This window comes from Tympanuchus pallidicinctus, unplaced genomic scaffold (genome assembly GCF_026119805.1).
Source record: "Tympanuchus pallidicinctus isolate F22 unplaced genomic scaffold, pur_lepc_1.0 scaffold17, whole genome shotgun sequence".
Lineage (NCBI taxonomy): Eukaryota > Metazoa > Chordata > Aves > Galliformes > Phasianidae > Tympanuchus > Tympanuchus pallidicinctus.
This window is the reverse complement of record NW_026294690.1, coordinates 12,313,577-12,336,897: the sequence shown is the minus strand read 5'-3', so window position 1 is coordinate 12,336,897 and position 23,321 is coordinate 12,313,577. Positions and strand designations below refer to the sequence as shown.

Sequence of the window (23,321 nt, the reverse complement as noted above, 5' to 3'; positions counted from 1 at the left end):
AATTAATTTAATTTTCAAAATCAGTATGTTTCTACCAACCTGTCTCATGTGAGTACTGCAGAGATTGTCTTCAAGTAGTTTCAGGAATCTTCTTCAGTGTGTAGCAGTGGAATTGAAGCAACCTAATGCTTATGGCAGAATGGGGGTATAGAAGTCCTACGCTGGGCAACAGGGATGTCAGCTAGTTTTAAAACCATTGGTGATAGCAAGTAATTGAGGGAAAAGATGAACTAAAAAGGGAATTACAATTTTATTTTCCTCAAAGCATCATTTAATGGAATATCAAATCATACCTATGCTTTGAAAGTGAATGTTAAAGCTTTGTATTGTATTGCTTACCAAGAAGTATTGAGTATGGTGTTTTGTGTGTTACAGGTTACTTACCCAAATAACGTGGTGAGAAGTCAAGCCACGAGGAATTGTTAAAAGGAAAGATGTAAGTTTTGACCATTATGTTATTTACTTCCTGGTTTCTGAGTGCTTAACCTGATGGATTTCAACTTTCAGGTTTTACTCTGAATGAAAAAAAAAACAAAAAACTTTTTTTTAAGACTGAAAATATTTTAAAAACTCTTTGGGTATGTGATGTTTAAGATAGATATCAAATCCTGCACTCTGCAGTACCTCCCTGAGTATGATTCAAATTTTACAATATTGTGAAGTAGTTATGACATTCTTATGAAGAAAGTGATAAAAGTAGGCTACATTATCTCTGTTTTTGTCTTTATCACTCAAATAAATAACTCTAAAATATATGTTGGTTTGCTGACTCACAAGAGTTCAATGATGGTTTCCATTGTGTAAGCTGCTAGTAGGTCAGAGGTATTTCATATCTTGTAGGAAGTTATGAGATTTTTCTGAGTTTATTACCCTATTAAAATTCTTTTTAAATGCCAAAGTTTCTAATTTGTACCAGGAAACTTAATTTAGGAGCATCCTCAATGTAGTAGATATTCTTCTCTTTGAGCTTCAAGAATCAGATTTGAAAAAAAAGTCATTCGGAGGTTAGTGCTGAGGATGGATGGAGGTTAATCAGAAAGTGCTTTGCCTTCTTGAGAAATTTAACTGTTACGTTCCTCACCAAAATTAATAGTTTTGATGCTTACGTCTCAGCAGAGATCTAGTGATACTAGTTCTGACAGTAGATAATGTAGAGCTAAATATGGTGGCTGTGCGACAAATACAGAAGTTTTTGTCAGTAGTCATCTAGAGCAGCATAGAAGAAACACCTGAGAGCTTTTTACATCCCAGAATGAATTTTGTGTGAAACAAATAATAGTGGTTGGAGTCTGCATCGTATCTGAGCACATGAAACATTCATCAGATTCTCTTTGTTACTATAACAGTAACTTACTTAACTTGCAGCAGTGCTTACACTTGCAATCCATGTTGGTGTTATCATTTTCAGAGGTGCTAGCCTGCCCGCAGTACTTGAGGTTCTTGAATAGCTGTGCCTATACAGGTCTGTACTAGATGCTAGATATCTACGTGCCAAAAACCTTGTTAAAACAGTTTTATATTGCTTATTTAAAAAAAAAAAAAAAAAAAAAGGTTGAGGGGGATGATGCTGTCAGTAATAAAACGGATTTAGTCACTGAATTTTCAAGATATGAATATCAAAAGCCTTGATTGTGTTACATGTTCATTTGGAATGTAAGTCATTGATTTATTCAGCCACTTAAATGTTAGTCTTCTCAAGTGAGCGGGTTCCTCTTTGAGCAACTGTTTAAATATACTACTCTTGATTTCTTGTGACTTCAGAGGAAGGAGAAAGAGGAAAGAATTTTGCTCTGTAATGTGAAGAAGAATGCAAACTAACTTAAATTTAAGTATTGATGTGAGAGGAGTTAATATTGGGAAACTGAATGTCTTTCATGTGCTCCAAATGTGGGTTTCAGGACAGTTAATTTCAGAATGGCATATCTCAGCAGATGTGCAGAATGTATAATAGAATTCATCTTCACTACAAGCCATAATATATAGTTAGATAAAAATTCTAGAAATGCTGTCAAGAAGAGGTGGAAAAAATCTCAATGCAAATCAATAACAATTTAGTAGCATTGTATTCTGCAGTTCGTAATTTTTCAATGAATAGACAAAAATGTTTTACATATGATTGTAATTTCTTTTTATATTGACTCATCTTAATAGTTCTTTCCAGTTATTAGCATTGCTATTATTTGTCTGATAGTACCACCTAGTGAATGTGGCTGTTGCCATAAGCTCTAGTTTAATTTCTGCTTGCACATACAACACACCCTGCCATTAATACCAAAAGTGAGACAGAATATTATCTCTCTTCTACAGATGGTTTGCTTAATGAGCTTTGCTTTACCTGATGGTTTGCTTATTGATGGTCTGCTTTACCTGAGCTTCTGGGCAAAACTGTATAGTTCATACTAGAACCTCTGCTACCACAACTACACTGTCATTGGGACTTGCATTAGTAGATTTGAAGCCATTTAGTTTATATATTTGTAAGCTGCAAAACCATCTCTGGCTTTCAATTGTAGGTATGCTCTGTTATAATATGCCTCTAAGGTGTAACGTCATCTGTCATCAACCTTGTGCTGTTAAGAGGTGAAGAAGTAAGAGTCTTTCAAGTTAATTTTTACCATCCGTTCAAAACAACTCATCTATTTGGATAGATAGAACCTGTAGGAGGTTAACATATTCAGGATCTCTTGCATTAAACTCCAAAAAAAAAAAAAGTTGAGTGGATAGACCAGGAACTACTGCAGAAGCCTCACTCCTAATTGTTGGAATATCTCTTATTTCCATCTTCTCAAGCTTCTTTCTGATGTTTCTTTTCCCACTGATTTTGCTTATGAATCCAGTTGCTCTTCATTCAGCTCCGGAAGTCTGTCTTCTTTTAGGCTTGTGAATTCATAAGAGTGTGTAATGAGATAACTAGACTCATATGGAAGGACAATCTCTTTGTTAATTTAAAAGCTCCTTGGAAAATAACTGACTTTTTCATTCATCAGCATCAAAACTATCAAAAATAGTTCTGAATGAATGGAAAATATGTATAGCTCATATGTTCTGTTACATATTGTTTGGTATGCTTAGCTACTGGGGATGATCTTCAAGTGGACATCTTTGTTGTTGAGTTGGATAACTATCTACAGCTCTCCTACTTCGTGATTGTATTTGTGGTATTAAGTAGCCTGTTTCTTTCTATATGTTCCCAATTCTGTCTCTTGCTCATCCACATACAGATTTTTGTTCTAATGTCTTCAAGTTGTTGAATTAAAAGCAATGCTGATAAGAGTAGAATATAATAATAAAGAATGTTCTGGTTCTCCAAGTCACCGCTGTGCTCCCCTGAATTTCACTGATGCAAATAATTGTGTCTTGATATTGAAGGATGTGCTACCTGAAATGACAGATTATTTTGGTTAGCTCAATTTGTGTATTTTTAATATTGTTTAATGTAGGTACTGTTGAGTGAGCACATATACTCTTAGGGGTGACACAAATTAATTCCACTCCCATCATGAAATTTCTCCATGGATTTATCACAAATTGGTGCAGCTCTGAGTGATTTCACTCTCATGAGAAGCCTGAGATTAAATTCCGTCACTACTGTACTATTTTTAATTAATTTAACCTCCAAATGAATCACTTCCCAGTGCCTGTTTCTCTCTCTTTGGTCAGTAGATTACTTAGCTAATGTCAAATTAATTAGTTAATGCAGTTCATGTTTAAAAGCTTTATAAGAGTGATAAGAATTCTGGAACTGCTATGGAAGTAGGGGCTCATGCTTTTATCTGAAAGCAGAAGTTGCGTTTTCATGTTAGTAGCTTGACTACTACTATTGGTTTTAATATGGAACATGCTCAGCTACAACAGCAAAGGTTGAAGGTTTAAAAACTGTAGCACAACTAGCTCAATATATATTCTAATAATTTGGAGACAACAAAGGAAAATAGGAATAAATGACAGAGAGAAAAGACTCTAACTGCACTGCATGTTAAGGAAGAAACATCCTATTTCATTCACAATAGGAGTTGAGTGTCTCAAAAATAATTCTGACATTTTTAAATGGTGGTTGAATTTCTCAGTGTTATCTCCTTGAAAAAAGTGTAGGTCAAGTTATGGAGTGTAGCCAGTAGCAAAAACCAGCAGGATCTTTATTATGTCTTTTTAGTTGTTCTGTGTTCTGGAGCAGAATGATTACAACCTGGTACTGATGGAATACAGAAGATGTCTACCCAGGAGTTTCATACATCAGCAATATCAGTAACTGTAGGAAAGACAGTGCAAGCACCTCTGCTTTTGGTGATTTAAGTATGCTTTACTTTAAACAAATGTCTCCTCTACAACAGGTAGTCTTTCATATACCTGTATAGCTGGCTTTGCTTACTGTCATGGCTGGAACCTAGGGCTCGTAACACAGACACATTAGATTATTAGATCCCTTCAAAGAAGACCAAACTGAGTCTGAGTGCTGGGAGGAAAGGAAAAAAAAAAAAAGATGAGGCGTGGAAAAGAAAGACTGAAACTCCTCCTTAAGCAGGGAGTGTTGGAAAATGTGATCTCAGGATGTCCCGTCCAAATTCAGCTGTTCTGTGACTCCATGAAAACTACTACTTTGTGAAAAGAAATATTTCTAAAGGCTGTTTTACTTTTGCACTGTCCAGTTAATATCCGTATGATCTCCAAATGTCTACAAAGCTATAAAATATGTGAATAATTATACTTTCTGCTGTTACCTTTACTTGAAAATATTGCTTCTGTGATTTACTGTAATTTCTGGGAAGATGCCAAACTTAAAATACATGTCAGAAGCAAAATTTTTCTATGTCTCTTAAGTGTTTAAGTGTAATAGAATAGGCGTTCTCTCTGGTAAATTTGCAGTACTCTGAGGACCCTCAAGATTAATTTTGTGCAAAATGATTATCTCCACCATCAGCAGTGCTCTTAACTACCCAAGTATTTTGCATTAGCAAAACCAGGGTAATGAAACATAATGCAGACTGATTTTAATAAAGGAAGTAATGTCTGGAAATTTCCATGATAACAGGTTTCTTCTGGGTTATAAATAACAAGAAAACGAGTGGAAGTGTGATAACCTCAGAGCTCTATTTGCTAATCCTCACTAAGGAATAAGAAAATTGGGAGGAGGGGGAAAGACACAGAAAATGTACTTCAGCAGCGCATGTTAGTTGCTTTTGTATATAGATCATCTTAAATTGAGAACCATAACCTGTGATAGGTGTTGCAGAACTAGAGATAAACTCTGGTGCAAACATGAATATACTTTTGACAAACCATTTGGGTATAAACTAATTGCTTATACAATGCACTTTGAAGCTGGAAGCTGTGAGGTCCTTTGTTCATCTAAATATCTTAGAAACCTTTCTCTGAACCTGTCCTGTAATAAATATTGGTCTTAAATCTCTTCTGTTGTTTGCAATTGATAGGCTCCTAAGTTGCTTTGCTACAGGTCCCTGTGTGTACAACTTAATGTTTTACTGTATATTTTTTATCCTATTTGCTTTTTCCAGACCTCAGAAGTATTTGATTTTGTGTAAACTGATTATCATCTCTACTGACAGAGTTGACCAATAGATCAATTCAAAAACTTTTGTTAAAAAGAAAAATAAACTTCAACCTGATAAATCTTCTTTCAACAATATTTATATTCTTTGAGCTGTCAACTTACCCGTATGTAGTTTGAGTTTGCCCTTTCCCTTTCTCTGTAAAGCTGTTAGGTCTTCATCTCATGGGAAAAACAGAGTGTTTACGCAAGTGATTATAAGGTGGGATGGAAGGACTCTGTTCTACTGGAATATAGGTAATGAAGAGAAAAGAGATTCCCCCTGCTTCCCCCCTCCCCCCCTTTTTTTTTTTTTTTTTTTATTTACACTAGCCAGTTAACTGGGATCATATATTAGGTTATTAGGTACTCATGTTCCCACTAGACAACCTGAGTCTTTGTCTATAAATGTGTGGGAAAACTGCATGTTGTTAAATTAGTTTTCAATCTAAGGAATGATTAGAATGAAATGTTTTTGTTTTTTTTTTTTTAAAGTCAGATATAAATGGCAAAAGCAGCTGAAGATGTTCAAATAGGAGACAGCAACAACTATTTAAATGATTAATACATAGGTAATGGAATTATTTAGAGTGGCTGAATCCTTGCCAATTAAATGGGTGTCAGAACATATAATGGTTAACATGATTGGAAAAAAAGTAATTTCTTTAAAATACAGTGGCTCATCTAAAGCAATTATGTATACAAACAAGTCAGTACCAATTTTCGAAAACTATCTCCTGTTATGCTGCATTTAATTAAACTGGTTTAATGTTTATGCCATTGCTTACATGAATGCGGGAAGCTCTGAAATTGTAGAGCTTTGTGATGGAGCATGATGTTGATGTTCTCTAATGATGACAATTTTAATGAAACCTTTAACTCTGCTTCATATTTTAAAGTAAAAAAAATAGTTAAAAACTATACTCTGCAGTTTGCAGTGCATGCAAAGGGTGCCATGAAAGTGAAAATGGGGCACACATTTTATCTGAGCATTCTTTAAGTGTTTGGGTGAAGTGAGTTCTAAACTCAGTTGTTTGTGCAATATTTGTACATTGACAAGTTATGATTACTTTTTATTTCTGTCTTGAAGGGAATTGTGTTCAATTTCTTGCTGACTTGCTGTGCAAAGTGACCTACATTTGTTTAGTCATGAGTGTTGAACTGATTAGTCTGAAGAAGCCAGGTGAAGAGAGAGAATGAATATTTTGTGCTTCGAGATTTTAATTGTCTTGGTATCTTTCTAGTCTTACAACCAAGAATGCAGAATTTGCTATTTTGAATGCTTCTCTCTTAATACTTAATGGAGTCTGCTAAGATAAAATTTGTGGTGATTGCCTCTATCATCACTGAATTCATTCTCAAAACTTATTCTCAGTGATGAAATTCCCAATCTGCTAGGTAATTTTTGAGCCTCTGAAAAAAATACTTCCCAGTGCTTGAATACCCACGTTGTTAGAACAGCATTTTCAAGTTTCAGATATTAAAGGTAGTGCAGAAGCTCAAAATACTGAATGCCATGTTGCCAGCTGGGGAACATCTTCACTGAATGCTTGATTTGCATAAGTGCTTTGCATGTTGTAGGGGATATAATTTGAGATGTATACTCTATTGGTTCTATGTGTGGCCACTCCTGCTGCAGTTTGTGTTGAATACTTGTGGCATATTGTTTGTATCTGACCTCAGTTTGTATAGTTCAAATGCCTAAACACCTGGTTTGACGTGCAATAATGCTGCTTCCTATTCAGTTCGTCTGTCATTGTTCTTACATGTAGCAGAAATGCTAAGTCAGGGCTTGAAGCAGTGATGGAGCACCTGGTGGGAAGGCAGGGCCAAGCCAGGGGGCTCAGCTGCAAGCAATGTACCTGAGTGACCCGAAGGGCTGGAGTCAGGATCCACCCCTTTCCAAACCTCATTTAAGGGCAGTTGGAGGTGAAGGTATCTCTCTGGAGATCCCTGCATACCCTGGGCCTTCCAAAAGTAGGCAGATTTGCTTTCTTTGTTTCTGTATCTACAGCTGCTGCATTTGGGCTTATCCTCACTTGTTGTAGCCTAGGACTTTGCTACCCCACTATCATTGCTGTGCTTTCCATCACATTATGGTGTTATACTGTCGCATTCTAGTGTCACATACATTTTTCTATCTTAGTGCTTATTTTTTACGCTATTGCATTTTAGGGAGATACTAAAATGTCTCTAGCTTTTTTGAAAATTAACATTTTTATCTGGTTCAGAAAATGTATCTCCGTTTGGTTTTTGTGCTAGATTTATCCAATCATTATTCTTCATGGCATGCAGTGAATTTACTGCATTTTCCAACATGTTACACTCCCTTGACCTGAATTTTGATTAATTACACTGAATGGTAATACCAGTGTTTCTAGTACTCAAGCCCTTTGTTATATCAACAGAAAGCATAATATGTCAGATTAACCGTTCAGAAGAAAGAAAAACCCACTGAAGTGTTCCAGAAGGGAGAATAATGACCTTACAGAATCAGACAAAATCATGTACGATACCATGAGACCTATATATAGGCAGTACAGTATATTAGTGCTGATGTTCAGAAACACTGTGTAAATTTCTCAGCCCTTTATAAGGCATAACAAAAAATAACATAGAATAACTTGTAATTTTTTTCTCTGCCTAACAGCAACTGTTATACCCTCAGGTATAATAAAACAGGTATTTGACATATTCTGTGGACTATGGAGTGCGATCAGATTATTTTCTTACACCAGAGGAATGCGTTTACAAGCTACTGCAAGATATTGCTTCTCTGTGATTTTCTTTGGCCTTTTGCACTATGTCCACAACTCAGCAGGATTAGTGAGAGCCGTGCTTTCCACTATAGCTAGTGCCAGTGAAGCTAAGTGGCATAGAAATAAGTTCAGAAAGCTGTAAGAGTTAATTGCACACCACTGTTATTTAACATAACTCAGTGTCTTTAGTCTGCTGCATTTACTATAACTGGTTAGGGAAATAAATAATTTTATGCTGTGATTTGTAAATACATTAACAATAACTTCTGGAATGATATTTTCAGCAGTTACCTGCTTTTATAACAATTGTGAAAATACAGATTACACCACACTAAAGGAACTTGAGTATTTATGAAGAACAAAAGGTATTAGAGCTCTTAATAGCTGTAACTTGATTGCACTGGCAGTAAATGGGGATATTCTGAAAATAACGCAGAATTAGAAACTAGGCAGGAGCAGAAATTGCTGGCGGGTTATTTTTCGCACAGCAAAAGTTGTCTGTTTCCATTTGGTTTGCTTTGTTTATATATGTACATTTGCTTTGTTACATATGTAAAATACATCGAAGTTTGGGATATAGTGAATAGCCTCTTGTTTGAATTTTTGCAATTCAGGCCATCAGTTAAAGGTAAGCAGTCTTTTAGACCTTGTTTAGCTTTAGTAGACTTCACAGTGATGTTAACAGAACTCTTGTCAGCACCTTTGCTGTGTTCAAGTGCTGACACAAAGGAAGCTTGAGCTAGATCAAATATGGATTTTTTTCTTTCAAAACTGCTGTTCTCTTGTTTCTATCATACTTTGATCATTACAATCAAATAGTTTCAAACGTATTCTTTTTCAGTGAGTTACTAATTTTTCTTTCAGATATGGTGAGTTCAGTTATGCTATATAGTAAAAGATGGACTGAGTAACTTTTTTCTCTGTCCATTGAATCTACCAAAGTACTTTAGATCCTCCTCAACTTGCACTGTGCATTGAAATCTTCAGCTTCTTTTGCTGCCTTTATGCCAGTGCAGATGCATCACCTTTATTCAATACCATGGTACAGGACCTGGAATTCTGTGATCTCTGAGATCCATTCCATCCCAAACCTTTCCAATGTTTCTATTATTCTAAGTACCAGGACAGCCACCAGGTAGTCCAGTAAGACTGTTGAATTTCTTAATTGCAATCTCTGAAGGATTTTTCCTCATGTACTCAGAATTTTTCTTGCTACACCTTGTCTGTTGCTTTTGGTCTGTCTTCACATCAAAGTTGTGCAGTTGCTTATTGTTGTTATCATGAGCACATGAAGGAATACATAAGAGTAGAATAGTGTTAATTTGCACAGATTATTTTGTTCCTGTAAGTTCTGCAGTATGAGGTAAATATCAGCAGAGATACCAAGTATGACCTAGTTGTTTGCTAATTGAATCATGAACTTTGCTAAGTTACCATAGCTCGGGAAGAAATACAAGGCATGGATTTATTCTTGCCTATTTTCTACTTGTGTTTGAAATGATATCATGTAACTCTTGAGCAGTTTTTCAGTATCTGACAGGCCAAGAACTATTTTTCCTTCAATTTCAGTGAGCTTTCACTGCAGCCTCCATTGGTACGAACTTTTTTGTTGTGACTATACTTGATCCCATGTTTTTTGGTATGCATATTCAGGAGTGTATGCTTTTTCTTCCCTTGCCTTTCTGCTGTGTTTTTTCAGATAATTTTAATATATTTGTGTGCTGAAATTATAAGAGTACTCATTTACTGTGTTATCTCAATGATTCTCATTTTCTCTCTTAATCTGAAGTGAGCAAATGAACAGTCTGGTATTAGTTGAAACAGAGCAGATGTTTTTAATTGATGATGCTTGTTAGCATCTAAGCAGAAGTTGACAGTATGTAGGCAGATAGGTTCTACTAATGAATTCTAACCAACGTACAAACTCCATCTATCAGCCTGGATAAATTAGTATGATTTTTTTGTGTGTTCGTTCTCTACCTGTTGAAACCTTCTGATACACTGCCTCACTACAAGGTATCACTCCATCTGGAAAGGTGATGGAAAACAATAACAGCAAAGAAAATGCAAGTTTCCCTTAGGGCAATAACTTCTGCTTTTTATTTAGCAGTCATTTTCTGACAGGTCACAGAACTTTCAAGTTCCTTATGCATTTTTTTTTCAAGTGATTCCACGTGATCCATGCAAGGCATCTGGAGGCATTTATGCTTTTTTCTTCTTTGTTAAAGCATTCCCTTAGAGGAATTGCTGCCTCACTCTATGTGACACTTCTACTTGGCTTACTGTGTATGGAATTACAGAGACTGGGGAATGATTTGGGAGATGTCAGTACTGCTAATTTTTCAACAGCAACAAAAAACTGTTATCTCAAGTATTCCATACTTATGCAGACTTGAAAGCAAAAAATATTAGTACAGTTTCTTGTATGTGGGCTCTTAAAGCATCTATTTTAAAAATAGTAAATAATTATTAGGTCAAAAGCCTTGAAAAACATTAACACGCAAATAAAAATAATCTCCTACAATCACTTAGAAATATATATTTATCTGAAATAGTCTTCAGAGTTGTATAGAAATGAGTTATTCTTGATCTTCGCAATGTCAATTTGGAAAACCATCCATGAGAAGAATATCTGTGAAAGATTTTCTTTCCTTTGACATAATTTTAACAAGGTGGAGGGAATGTCACTGCCAGTAGCAATAGGCCTCCACTCTGTTTTTAAGATAAATAAGAAGACAGTGCTACTTAGAGTAGTTTTATATGTATTGTTTAAAGGAAGCTTGACTTTCCCATATTTATTTTCATATTGGGCTCCCATTAAAGGCTACCAGTAAGGATTTGAATGTTATGAATGTATGCAGGTGGGAAAATGGCAAAATGGTGCTTCAAGAAAAAAAAAAAAAAAAAAAAGATTAAAAACATTAGTAGTAAACTTTGGTTTTTTTACCAACGGATTTTTTTTATCATGGTTCTCAGGCCTTTGTGACACAGGAAGCTCTTGAATGGTGTTGAAAAATGCATTAGTCTATATGACATTTTTTGCTGTTTTGCCTTGCTCTACAAGAGAACAAAAAGGAGGTATTTGAAGCTTATTTTTGAGACAGCTTCTTTGCTTTCCTTAGGGAACACAGGAAATGCTTTTAGGCTGATCTCTCTTTGAAACCCTAATTTTCAGTGTTCAAATAGTAAAGAAATCCATGCCATTTATGAGAGATGGATCTAGGCCAATGTTACTTTTCTTCTCAAAGCAAGTTTCTCTAGACTGAAGAGATGTGTGACACTGGTGTGGTGGTTTCAGGACTGACTTTCCGTTGTAAACTTCCAGCATCAGCTTGAACAGGGTCACAATAGGGGTTTGAAAATTAGAACAACATTTAAAGAAAATCAGACTGCTGCTTCCATATATAATGATTTAAAATATGTGCAAGAGCAAAACCTATCCAAAACTAAGAAATCAGCAGTATTCAGCCGAAAAGACGCACCTTCTGAATTTTAATATAGTGGGGTTATGTATCTCATAAAATTACTGGCTTGGAGGTTTGTTTTTTAAAATAGATAGAAATAACTTGTAAACTCTGCCTATGGCCACAGATATGTTAAAATCCTATTTGGTAAATCGATTTCAGTGCTTTGGGTGAAGGCATGTAAGTGATTCCAGGTTAAGAGTTTGACTGATTTCCATTGCCATGCCTTGGGCTTTCATCATCTTTTAAAAAAATAAAATCTATCTATGGGTCCTTTTCAGAAATAAGCAAACAAAGTAAATCCAATGTAGACATAATTTAATTTGTGAATTATTCATTTATACCTGAATAAGAGAAATGCTGATTGTTAGTGAGAAGGTTCCCTAGGCGAAGTGGCCAACTATGGGAATTTTTTTAATTTGTGAATTTAAATACTTATCACCTTTAGAAGATGGAAAAAAATACAAAATGTGGCCAGTATATTAGGAAAATATCACAATCGTGATATAACAAAATGTGTAATGAAAATTCACTGAGCAATAAAATATATATTGCAACACAGTTTTATTTAAGACAGTTGGCATATGATATCATGGAAAAATGAAATAGTAGCATTTTGTGATACTGATAAACAACTCCTTTGAGAAACCTGAAGCATCTCATTATATGGGGTTATTACTTCCACTGTATTGAAATACACATTTTTTACAACTTCCTTTTTTTTCTTAGGCGCTTCAACTGCAACTGTCAGACTGGTTTAAGCATAACAGCCATATACCTGTAAAGTTAAATACTTAAATGTTTGCTTGAAATCCACGGTGTAATAATTATGTAACGATCATCTTTGAAACATTTGGACTGAGAGAATATCTGAGAGAAAATCCTGACTGAAGAAACTCATGCATGGGGGCTTCTGAAGTTTTTGCCATGATTTCACATGTGAAATATTCCAAGATATCAATATGTCTCTTCTAAAAAAAATCTATTCATTAACAGATTCTCATTTTTGTACATCTTGTTGGAAAATGCTAATTATTTAGTAGAAGTCAACAAAATAATGAAGATAAAATCAATGTTCCTCCAACTGCACCACTATAAGTCTTGCACAGGTTCACTGAAAGGCTAATTAGACATTAGGTTAAGTGTGCATGTCACGAGAATACTTCAAAAATGTGATTATCAAACTTCTGCAAAACCTCAAATTATTCACTGTTGCTGATGGAGCTGAAGAGTAGCAGAGTATCTGCTTGCCAAGAATTAGATATGTCTAGCAATAGTTACAAGGACTTTTACCTGCTGTGCTTTTCCTGTAGAAAATACAGCATGAATGCTGAACAAGTGCAACAGATAAAAATATATAAACATGTAAAAGAAAAAATTACCCTGCATTTTTTTACAGAGCAGAATCTTGAGGTTGAATTTTAGACATTCTACATCTGCAATTGGACAGAGAGAGACCTGGTTTGAAAAACAGTTTGCTTTCCTTCAGTTCAGAGATGAATTGGAGCTGATTTCTTGACCTCCCATTGGCTTCTGAAAGCAAGTTCAGGTAGAAGAATGAGTGGTGAAGTGGTAGCTTTTTCCTGGTTCATTAATTTGCTCGCATGATCTGTAGGATGTACACTTCCCCATTTGTTCAGTGTTCTTAATGTAGGTAATTTGTAGCGTAAGGTAAGGTGGTGCTTTACTAGCATTGCTGCGATTCACTATAGTAGTAAAGGTACTTTATAAATAAACAACCACCAGGACATTCAAACAGTTCATAGTGTCTTGCATAGAACCTAGTTACTAAAGAGCAACTGGCTCTTTGACTTGCAGTATTTTGCTAGTAATTTATAGGAGAAATTTGGAAATTTAATCCAGTCTCGTTCTAGCCTCCCAGTCTTTCTCATCTCATCTTTGGTTATCATATGATCTTTGCTTTGCTCATCTTCGGAATGTGTGATGGATATGCAGTGAGTTCAGAGTGATTGTCAGGCTTTGAGCTTATTTTGGATAAAAAATCATGCTTTCCAACACTTCAAATTATTTTTTTTCAAACTACAAATAACAGCAATAAAAAGGCTCATTAAATAGTTTGCAAATGCATAGCACCAGATCATGCTGACTTGCTACCCACAGGATGTCATTTTCATCTAAAACTAGCTAGGAGTCTTGAGTAAATTACAATTTTGTCTTCTTTATTTTAATTAATATAGTCCATATTTAATGTGTCTCACCATGGCTTTGCCATGAAATGACCTCCTTAATACACTGTGCTACTGGTAAAGGAGTTCAGTTCTTCACAGGATGTCTGCCTTAGGAACATGCTTTTAATTTGCTCATTTTCATTCTCTTGTTCATGAGTGATAGACTTCTGAAATATTTTGGTATTTATAATAATGTGCTTTTCTTTGATTTTTTTAACGTAAGAAAGGTTTCTCAGCTGATGAGGTAGGCCACACTTCAATGAGACAAGTGTGTTACAAGTGAGACTGCAGTGAAAATGAAGTAAGCCAGCTCTTTGCTGCTTCAATGCAGAACTAGTGAGATTGATCCAGTCCCCTGTGCTGGTAGATATGTGATGTGGAGGTAAGCATCGAGTCTCTGAGTGAAGTTAATGTGGTTTGAAAGTGTGGCTGCATGCTAACCACTGCTGGAGCCTGCTGTGAGAAACAGAGGCAGCTTGAGTTCATCTTAAGGGAAAAGGGTGTGAGGAATTACAACTGGTTCCGTGGACTGGGAAACAAGCCAGGAAGCTCTGGTCTGTGCTGAAGATGGATGTGGTAACTAGCAGTAACCTGTGGCACTTGTGGATTGAGGTAGGGTCCTGAAAGCTTAATCATGTCTTCAGTGGCTGCTCATGTACATTGTTTTATATTTGTAAAGACTGTAAGGATCAGACCATAGTCCTGACATTTATGATAGATTTGGGAAGTCATCTGCCTCTAAGAAATAAAAATAATTGTTAGTGACTTTTGGTTCTGTTGTGGCACATTTGTCTCTTTGTGAGGTGTTTATTAAAAGGAAGATTGGTACTCAAGCTTTTCTTGTATAGTGGTGTAAATGAACCTGCTGTTCTCTTAGACTACATGTTTTCATGTGTGAGAATATATAACTAAGAATTATGTTCTGCTTGGGATACTCAGAGTGTCAATTCAGAGGTATCTTACTACTGGGTGTTTTTGAATCTATTTATAAAATAAATGATACAGATAATTCAGAGGTGGTGCTAATGTAGTTCAAGTAGATGAGTAGGATGTCTCTTCTCTGTGCGAATATTGTCTCCCTCAGTAGGTGGTAATACAGCTTTTTGCTCAATGATCCTTTTTGTTGTATATATACCTCAGCTATTTTTTACAATCATTTGAAAAAAAAAAAAAAAAAAGAAAACACCTGACAAATAACGACCTTCATATGAGTTCTTAACATCTTGTTCTTACAACGGATGCTCATTTTTAATGCATAATATAATGGCCATAATAGGAGATTATTTTTGTTACTTGTTCACTTAATGTACTTTCATAAATACAAAGTTTACAATTTACGCAATGTTGATTCGCAGTAATGACCAGCTTAAAATATGCATGTGGAGAATGAACTCCATTTAAATTTGTGATATTTTGTCCATGACCCAAACAACAAACACTAGCAGATTTTTTTTGTGTAATCTGTGCAGTTTAGATTGATGGTTCGCTTACTTCTATAAAATTTCCTTAGATGACTCATGAAATATTAAACTTGGATTTTGTTGCACTGGAATGAATCAGTTACCAGTTCAGTAGCTGCATAATTATTTGAAAGTTTGTATACGTTTTTTCAAGTCTATAATGTTAGAATTAACAACATAGTTTATTTTGTTTTTTACATTAGTATGGCAGGTTAGGGTATGCTGTTTATTTTTGTCATCTTTGTGTCCAAAGCCCCATAAATTCTCAAGCGTGCATTTTTTTTTTGAAGACACGTAGACTCACAGTCATCAATGCAAATCATATTTTACTTCATATGTTATATGGTTCTGAAAAAGATTATTTGCAATTATGGTCTGAGTTTGCAAGTTGCTGGAATGTTCCCATGTAGTAGTGAACTGGGAACATCCCCTTGTTTACTTTACCCTTTCCTTATTGAGCTATCCTTAAAAATTAGCCCTGAGGCTTGTGAGAAAGCAAAATACTGACCTAAGGTAAAATGAATCTCAGTCCAGCAATTAGATGGTAACATCAAGCGGTGCGAATAAGGTCGAGAAAAGAATTGTCTGTGAAGTGTAAACTACATAAAATAAACTTTGTTGTTTTGTAGGCTTTTTTTAAACAAGTTTCTAAGCAATTTTACAATTATCGTCAGTTAATGTAGATTCACTACTATTTGAATTGCTTTATATGGAAGGAGGCGGCTCGGAAAGCAAAATTCTCCAGGGACGCTCTTTAAGAAGCAGGAAGCTTTTGTTTGTTTTCTTTTGCTTTGTGGTGTTTGCGTTGTTATCTTCCTTGTGTTTGTAGAAGACCTAGATCTTTACTTTTTGACATTACACAGAGGAATTAAAAAATTGAAACCTTGGAGCAGTCACTGGGGAGACTGTAATTTATATTTAAGGTAACTGGAAGGTGGTAGAAGAGAGCGTTAAACAACTCCACGCCACTGCTTGTGTTCTCAGGCTACCTGCTGACTGCTGATGACTGCTACTTTGTTGAGATTATTGGTTGCAGCTTTTACTGCAAGACTTCTAAAGCTATTTATAAATAATGTATAAACAAATGAAATGGCAGCATACCTGTGTCTGCTTAGTTAGCAAACAAGTTTATGAAAATAAACTGATGCTGTAAGCGTACTTTAGATCAGTCATTAATTACAGTGCTTGCAACAAATTTATTGCATTATTTTGTCTTTAAAGTATACGTGTATTCTCTTGTGAATGAGATTGCAGTGGGAAGCTTTGCATGTAGAGAATGGGATATGGCAACAATTTCCAAATTCTAGAAGTTGGTTTTTTTTTCTAACTCAGTTCTTGCCAAGTGAATTTCATTTCATTTTCCTGCAATTTGTACTCAACCTGAAATTCCTGTACTTTTTGGTTAGATGTGAATACCATGCAAGAACATCATTTGGGTTTGTGACTGGAAACTCAGTAAAAAGCTTTTGAGGACTATGACAAAAGGAGCTGGATAATTTAGTATGTACATTAGTATATAGGGGATAAGCAAGCTAAACTTCCAAATGTTTTTGCTACTTGTAAGTCTGGTGAATAAGATGTATTTTTCAAAAGTCTCCAGCCTTGGTTTTCTGCTTCAGTAGCTCTTACATTCAATAAGAGGAGTAATACATTGTGTAATTCTATACCTTCAGCTCCTTCATGTTTGTGTTTTTCTACTTCTGCTTGACTAGGGTAAGGTTTAGATCCTTCCCACAGTGGAGTAAACCACTTTGATTTTTATTTTTTTTTTTCCCAGATATGGGTTCCCACATATAGTCATGTTATTTGCTTCAGATACAAATCCATTGGTTTCATAAAATGTGAACTACTCCTCAGCAATTAACCTTACTTGGATCACTTTAGGGTCTTTTCCCCTTATTTGGAAGAGTCTATTAAGTTTCAGATCTATTTTCTAAATGCTGTGTAACTCTCCAGCTTATTCATGTATTTAATTCCATGTCTTGTTGAAATGCCTAGGATTCAATTGTGTGGAATTTGTTTTGTTTTTGAGTTGCATTCTGAGAAGTGTATAACTCCCCTTTGTCACCTCTACTCCCCATTCTCAAAACTACCAAAAACAAACCCTAAGCTCTCAAGAAGATAAAATTTCTTCGGACTTGAGAAAAATCATATAACCTAAGAACTTAGTATCATACAACATAATAATTTAGTACCTTCTTTAGAAGTTATGTGCAATCACCTGTAATGTATTATCTCCTATCTGCCTACTGCACAGTTGCGCTGATGTGGAAATACCTGATGGAAAAGAAATTCAAAATTGTTGTCTTTTTACTTCACTGAAAATTATCTAGACTTTTATAAAGCTCTCAGAAAATTATTTGCAGTCCATTTAGGGAAGCTGGCTGAGATATCAGATAAGTCGGGTCTCTGCTCATCTGAGGTGTCCTTGAAAATACAGTGTGTGGAAGTCTGAATTTTCAACTTGAATATAACAGCTGCGCTTGTTCCAGAGTGAACATTGAAAAAAATATTGCATATTTCTCTCCAGACATTTTTTTTGCTGAAATGTTAATGAGGACTGCTGAAGGCATTTATTTTTGATAATATAGAATGATAATTCAACTTTCAGGTAATGCACTCTTTTAAGGACTGTTCTCTAGTTTGTGTTCTCCTTAGCTTCTCCACCACAGAACTATTAATCTTTTCAGCATTTCACTGTTAAGGACAAATGTTGCCTTGCTAATTTTCTGATTAGTGATTAGGTCCTATATTCCCTGTATTCCTTCCCCACTCTGGGGTAACGTGTGTTTATGTAATTCTGTATGTTTTGATGTGCCTTATTCTCACTCAAAGACCCATTATCCAAGTGTGAGAGAGAGATGTTATGAGAAAGGGAAGCTTTTATTTATTTATTTTTGCGCTGCAATAATCTTGCAGGCATGATTCCTCTTTTTAAGTGTGAGAGGCATAAATGAACTTCCAAATCCCAGATAAAGCTTTCAAATGATTTCAGATTCATTGACGACAGCTTTTAAGCTGTATGGATTAAACTTTGCATTCTGTTGGTAAAACCTGAGTCCTCGACTCAGTTTTAGCAGGACATGACGAACCATGGATCCTGGTCTCTTATAGCAAACAGTTACCCAGATGCTGTTCTGAGTAAAAGAAAGGTGTGGTTTCTATTGGGGCTGTGATGTGGAAATTATTTGACTTGAGTTTCTGAAAAAAATTCTATTTGAATTTAGCTTCGGGTATTATCTGCTCAAAAGGAGAGTCAGGTGTGGAATCTGTGATATGAACTATTACACATTTCCATAAAGGTTTTGTCTTTGGTTTTGTCTTTTTCTCCTGTCTCATCCCTTTTCAAGTTCTCTTTTAAACTTTTCACATAGCTAAGTTTGGTAAGCTTTTTCTATCTTCTAGCTCTAGTTTTAATTCTGCTATTCCTCGTTTGCTTCATTAGCTTTTTGCCCACTGAATACAGTTTTATAATTTTCTTTTTCCTGGTTCACAGTTATTTCCCATTCTTTATTTTGTGTGGTATGGATTTTATTAGATGGTTGTTGTGCCCTCATTAGACCCTAGCTTCTTCTCATGGGCAATTTCTCATCAGCTATTATGGTATTCACTGGGCTAATGGCTTTTTAAAGGCTCCAGATTTCACTAATGTTCAGAGAACGTATCTGAGGCTGAGGTGATAGAAGCTGTTTTTCTTTTCCTTTCCTGTCATACAAATCTCATAGTTGAGTGAAAGGTAAAAGGGTGAAGGACTGTAATCTCACTAAAACCTCCCACATTCTTGTGGAGTTCCAAAAATAAAGGAAGGACCTTAACAGTACAGAATCATTAAAGATCTAGACTATTCTGAAGCTTTTGGAGTAGATGAGATGTCTTGAAGGATGGAGTGGAGTATTTTACACGTCACCTGGTTTTTAAGTACAGGTTGGATAATTGTGTCCTCTGACTGCTTTACAGTTTGTCATGTTAAATTGACCTACTGATGCTATTTTGTGTACATTTCATCTTTGTAAGAAAAAGAAGGAGCAAGGATCTAATAGAAGCCTTTTAGAAGCCTTCTAATAGAGCCTTTTTGCTCTTTCAACTGCTCTTCATTTGAGGTGTTACTTCCATAAATCTGGAGGTATCTTTTTGTGTTCAGCTGCTGGATGTTTTACGTTTGCTCTCCTGTTTTTGCTGGATTTTGTTTTTTTTTTATTAGTTCCTCCCATACTTTTCTTCCTCCTGTCCTATTTCAAGATATGAAATATTTAATGATTTCTAAAGTTCAGGGCAACTTTGATTGACATAATCAATGCAGAGTGCTAACAAAGTTCAGAAGAGTTTGGGAATGGTAAAGGAAACAAAACAAAACAAAACAGAAGAAAAACCCCACAAAAACCCAAAACACTCTGCAGTGTATGTTATTAAAACTTTTTTTTGGGGGGGGGAAAGAGGGGAGGTATTAAAAGAAACTGCATTTTTTGGAAAACGCAGTGGGAAAAGATGACTCCTCCTAGAAGTCCTCAATCTACAGTTATTATTCTGTTTCTGATATATATTCCAGTATCTTTTATCTTCCATTTGTAAGCATGAGTAAGATGAACATAGACTTTGAGAAGAAGCATACATTATTTAAAAAAGCACTCGTGATAAAATATCTTTCTGGCAATTTGTGTTCCAGTAGATTAGCGTTATTGATCACCTTCTCCTCACGTACTCTACAGATGATTTTATAAATCTGAAACTATTATTCTTTTCTTGTCTAATGTAATTACCAGCAAGAAATAATCTAATTAGAAGACAACAAGGATGCATTCTAATTGTTCTAATAAATTATGCTAATGCTTTATGTTTGCAGTCAGATTTAGTAAGAAATCACTTGACAGAGTAACAGCTTATCTTATACAGCTAGCAATGTGAATTCAGTTTTCTGACTGAAGCTTTAGACTGGTAGCAGAAACTTGAAACCCTGCATTACGTGGACTTGGGCTTGCCATATCACTCTTTCAACTGTCTCATGATGTTTCAAGTAATTTCTTCTTGCTAAAACAGTTATTTCCGGTCATTTAAATCTAGTGGGTGATCTCTTTTTCTCCAGGAAGAGATGGAGTATCCAGTTCTCATGGAAGTAACTGATCTCTGCGTTAATTCTTAATTAGATGAATTACTGAAGATGGCGGTACTTTTTTTTTTTAGCATTATTATGTCTCTAGAGATGAGTGCTTGCTTGATCAATGATTAATGGCATTAATGGACTCTTATTTTCTTTCTAATTATTGCCAACAAAGGGTAACAAGAACTTAAACTGCTAATAAATGCTTTATGTTAAAATTCAGAAATCTTTTCCCTAGACATCCGCTCTATTTTTTTTTTTTTTTTTTTTTTTTTGTTATGAATTTAAGCCAGAATTGAGCTGTTTAGGCTTAGAAAATATGGAAGAAATGTTTTAGAGTTAGATGCTAGCAACTGAGATTTCTTTTACCGGGTTTGTGAGAGGTTGTTGAGCGAGACAGAAAGGCTTGGTAGTGGTGACCAGCAGAGAGAATTGTAGGCGACTTTTTGAAGGTTGAACTTCTTTCTAAACCCTCTGTGTCCAAGCTTTAAACTTTACAGTTTGAAATTCCCTGATTGATCAGCAAAACAATTTTTTTTTTTTTAACCACACTTCATTAAATCTGTATGTAAGATGGTAAAAATTGGATTAACTGTAGTCCTTACTCACTGTTATCCCACACCAGGTTAGTTCCATGGATTAGCTGTGAGACACTTATAAGTATAATAGGAAGATGTAAGGAGATGTTATTTAAATATTAAGTAAAAACCATATTGGTAAAAGTTGCATCTGTCTAGCAAGATGAAATTGCATTGGGTTACTGCCCATCTCTGTAAGCTGTGAGGCATTCTGCCATTAAGTATTCTTCCTAACTGTGTATGAAGAAATACCTTGCCCTTCATTTGCTTAATCTAAAATTTAAATGCTCATTGCAGTGTGCAACTGCATTAGGAGTACTTAGACAAATTAAATGATTCAGGATGGTAGCTTTGAAAAATCTAATTTCAATGTGGGGAATGATTTTTATCATCTGGCAAGATGACAAAATAGAAATTTTTACATTGGCTGCTTTTTTGGTCATGATTATTTTGTATGGGGTTTGCTTTATTGTTAAATGTCAGTTTGAACCCAAAGCAAGGGCCTGTTTGTTTAGCTCACAGATGCATAACTAATGCTTCATATTTTTAATGCACATGCAGATATTTCCCTTTTTGCTATGTTCTGGCTTTTTTTACGTACAGGTTACAGTGAGATTTGCTGGAGATTTGCTTCTACTCATGCAGTTCTCAAGGAGGATTTTTACCTAAATGCTTCTTCAGTGCCGTTACTGTTTGTGCCACATTTATGCATGTATGACATTTGGAATATGGAACCATATGTGGTGCATATGGTACCTGCAAGATACTTTTGATGTATTTAGTTTGCCACTGACTTATTTTTGTTCTTATTTTTGTTTTTTTTTTTTTCTTCTGTTGCTGTGACTAAATGAGAGTAATTTATTTCTTGAGCAGCTTTAGTCTATTTCCAATAATGAAGCAGACTTTTGATAACAACTAGGTAACGTTTATAAGCGTCAGGCATTTTGGAATAAACTTAGGAAAAAAATAAAAAAGATATCTGTTTATCAGCAACTTACACAAGGGTAATGACAAGTCAAGTTTGGTGAAGCTGCTTCTAGAATTTAAGTTAATCCTGTGTATGGCTGCTAGCAGGTCACTGCCTCAGGCTCCTTTGGTGGAATGAACATAAGCTTTTACAACACTTCTGAAGGAAAGCTGCAGAGAGCTGCTGGTAAAAGAACTTTCTCCTTTGTTCATATTTTCTGTCTAACCTTGAGAACCTCAGATGTCGTTCTTTTATTGCATTCCTTTTGGACAAATTTGGGCTGCTTTGAAGTTAACAGCAGCTTTGTCAGTGATTCTAGGAGATCTGCAATTCATTGCTATGTATGGCTTAGTTCATGAATTTAGATTGCAGAGCAGCTTTTTTTTTTTTCTTTTTTTTCTTCCAATTATAATAGGGCTAAGGAGAAAATAGCTAAACCAACTCTGCATAAGGCAGCTATCAATCTAGTATTTCGCAGGCATGCAGGGAGGTGATCAATGCTGCCACATGCTGCCAACAACCTGTTGTAAATCCTTTATAGGCTCTTAGAAAGCTAGTGCATAATTAACCTTTGCTTGAAAATATTCTCTTAACCAGAGAAGAAACCTCCCCAGACAAGCATGAAATATATGATAGATGTGTCTAGATTTCTCTTAACTGCACATTTTGTGGTTCATTCCCAAGTGACACTGAGAACTGCTAGGGTAACTGCAGCAGCCTGCTCTGGAAGGCAACATGGCTGATGGGTGTCTTTGAGAGCTTGGGCTTACAGTACAGCCTTAGATTTCACAAGGCCAGAAGAGCCTATGTGGCTTTATAGCATGCGGCCAAACACAGTTGGAAAGCTGTAATGTGACCCAGACGTGCTCTTAGCTAGAGAAAGGTTTGTTTGCGGTGGGGGAAAAGGAAAGAAAGTCAAAGTCCAGTAACCCGGAGTGGAGTTAAAGAGAGGATGAGGAGGGAACTCATGGTGACATAAGCTCCTGTGTCTGAGATAATCAGCTCAAGCAGTTAAGTGGACATTTCAGTTGTAGCCTTTGGGCAAATATTTGTTCAAAAGCAAACCTTTTGTTGGATTTGCTTCCTTCTAGCTGACTCTAATCCCTAGTTTTCTTCACATGAGTGCATTAGCATTTTGAGGTGTTTTTGCCCTTGCCTATGGAGTTATTGGCAACCATCCTAGATAGAGCAGAAAGAGACTTGAAGTTTTTGCCTTATTTGGCCAGGATTCTGAGTGTTAGTCTTGTTCAAAATCCCCACTTCT

The 23,321-nt window shown here is 35.6% G+C and overlaps 1 protein-coding gene across 5 annotated transcripts in view; it reads left to right on the top strand.

Moving 5' to 3' along the window:
- The window catches only part of FHIT (fragile histidine triad diadenosine triphosphatase), a 506,430-nt gene that overhangs the window by 58,569 nt on the left and 424,540 nt on the right, over window positions 1-23,321 (top strand). The window contains exon 2 of one of the 5 annotated variants that reach the window (XM_052678997.1): window positions 376-436. The exons of the other annotated variants lie outside the window; for them this stretch is intronic. The gene's annotated coding sequence lies outside the window, so the exon portion shown is untranslated. The remainder of the gene's footprint in view (window positions 1-375; window positions 437-23,321) is intronic. 5 annotated transcript variants of the gene reach the window in all.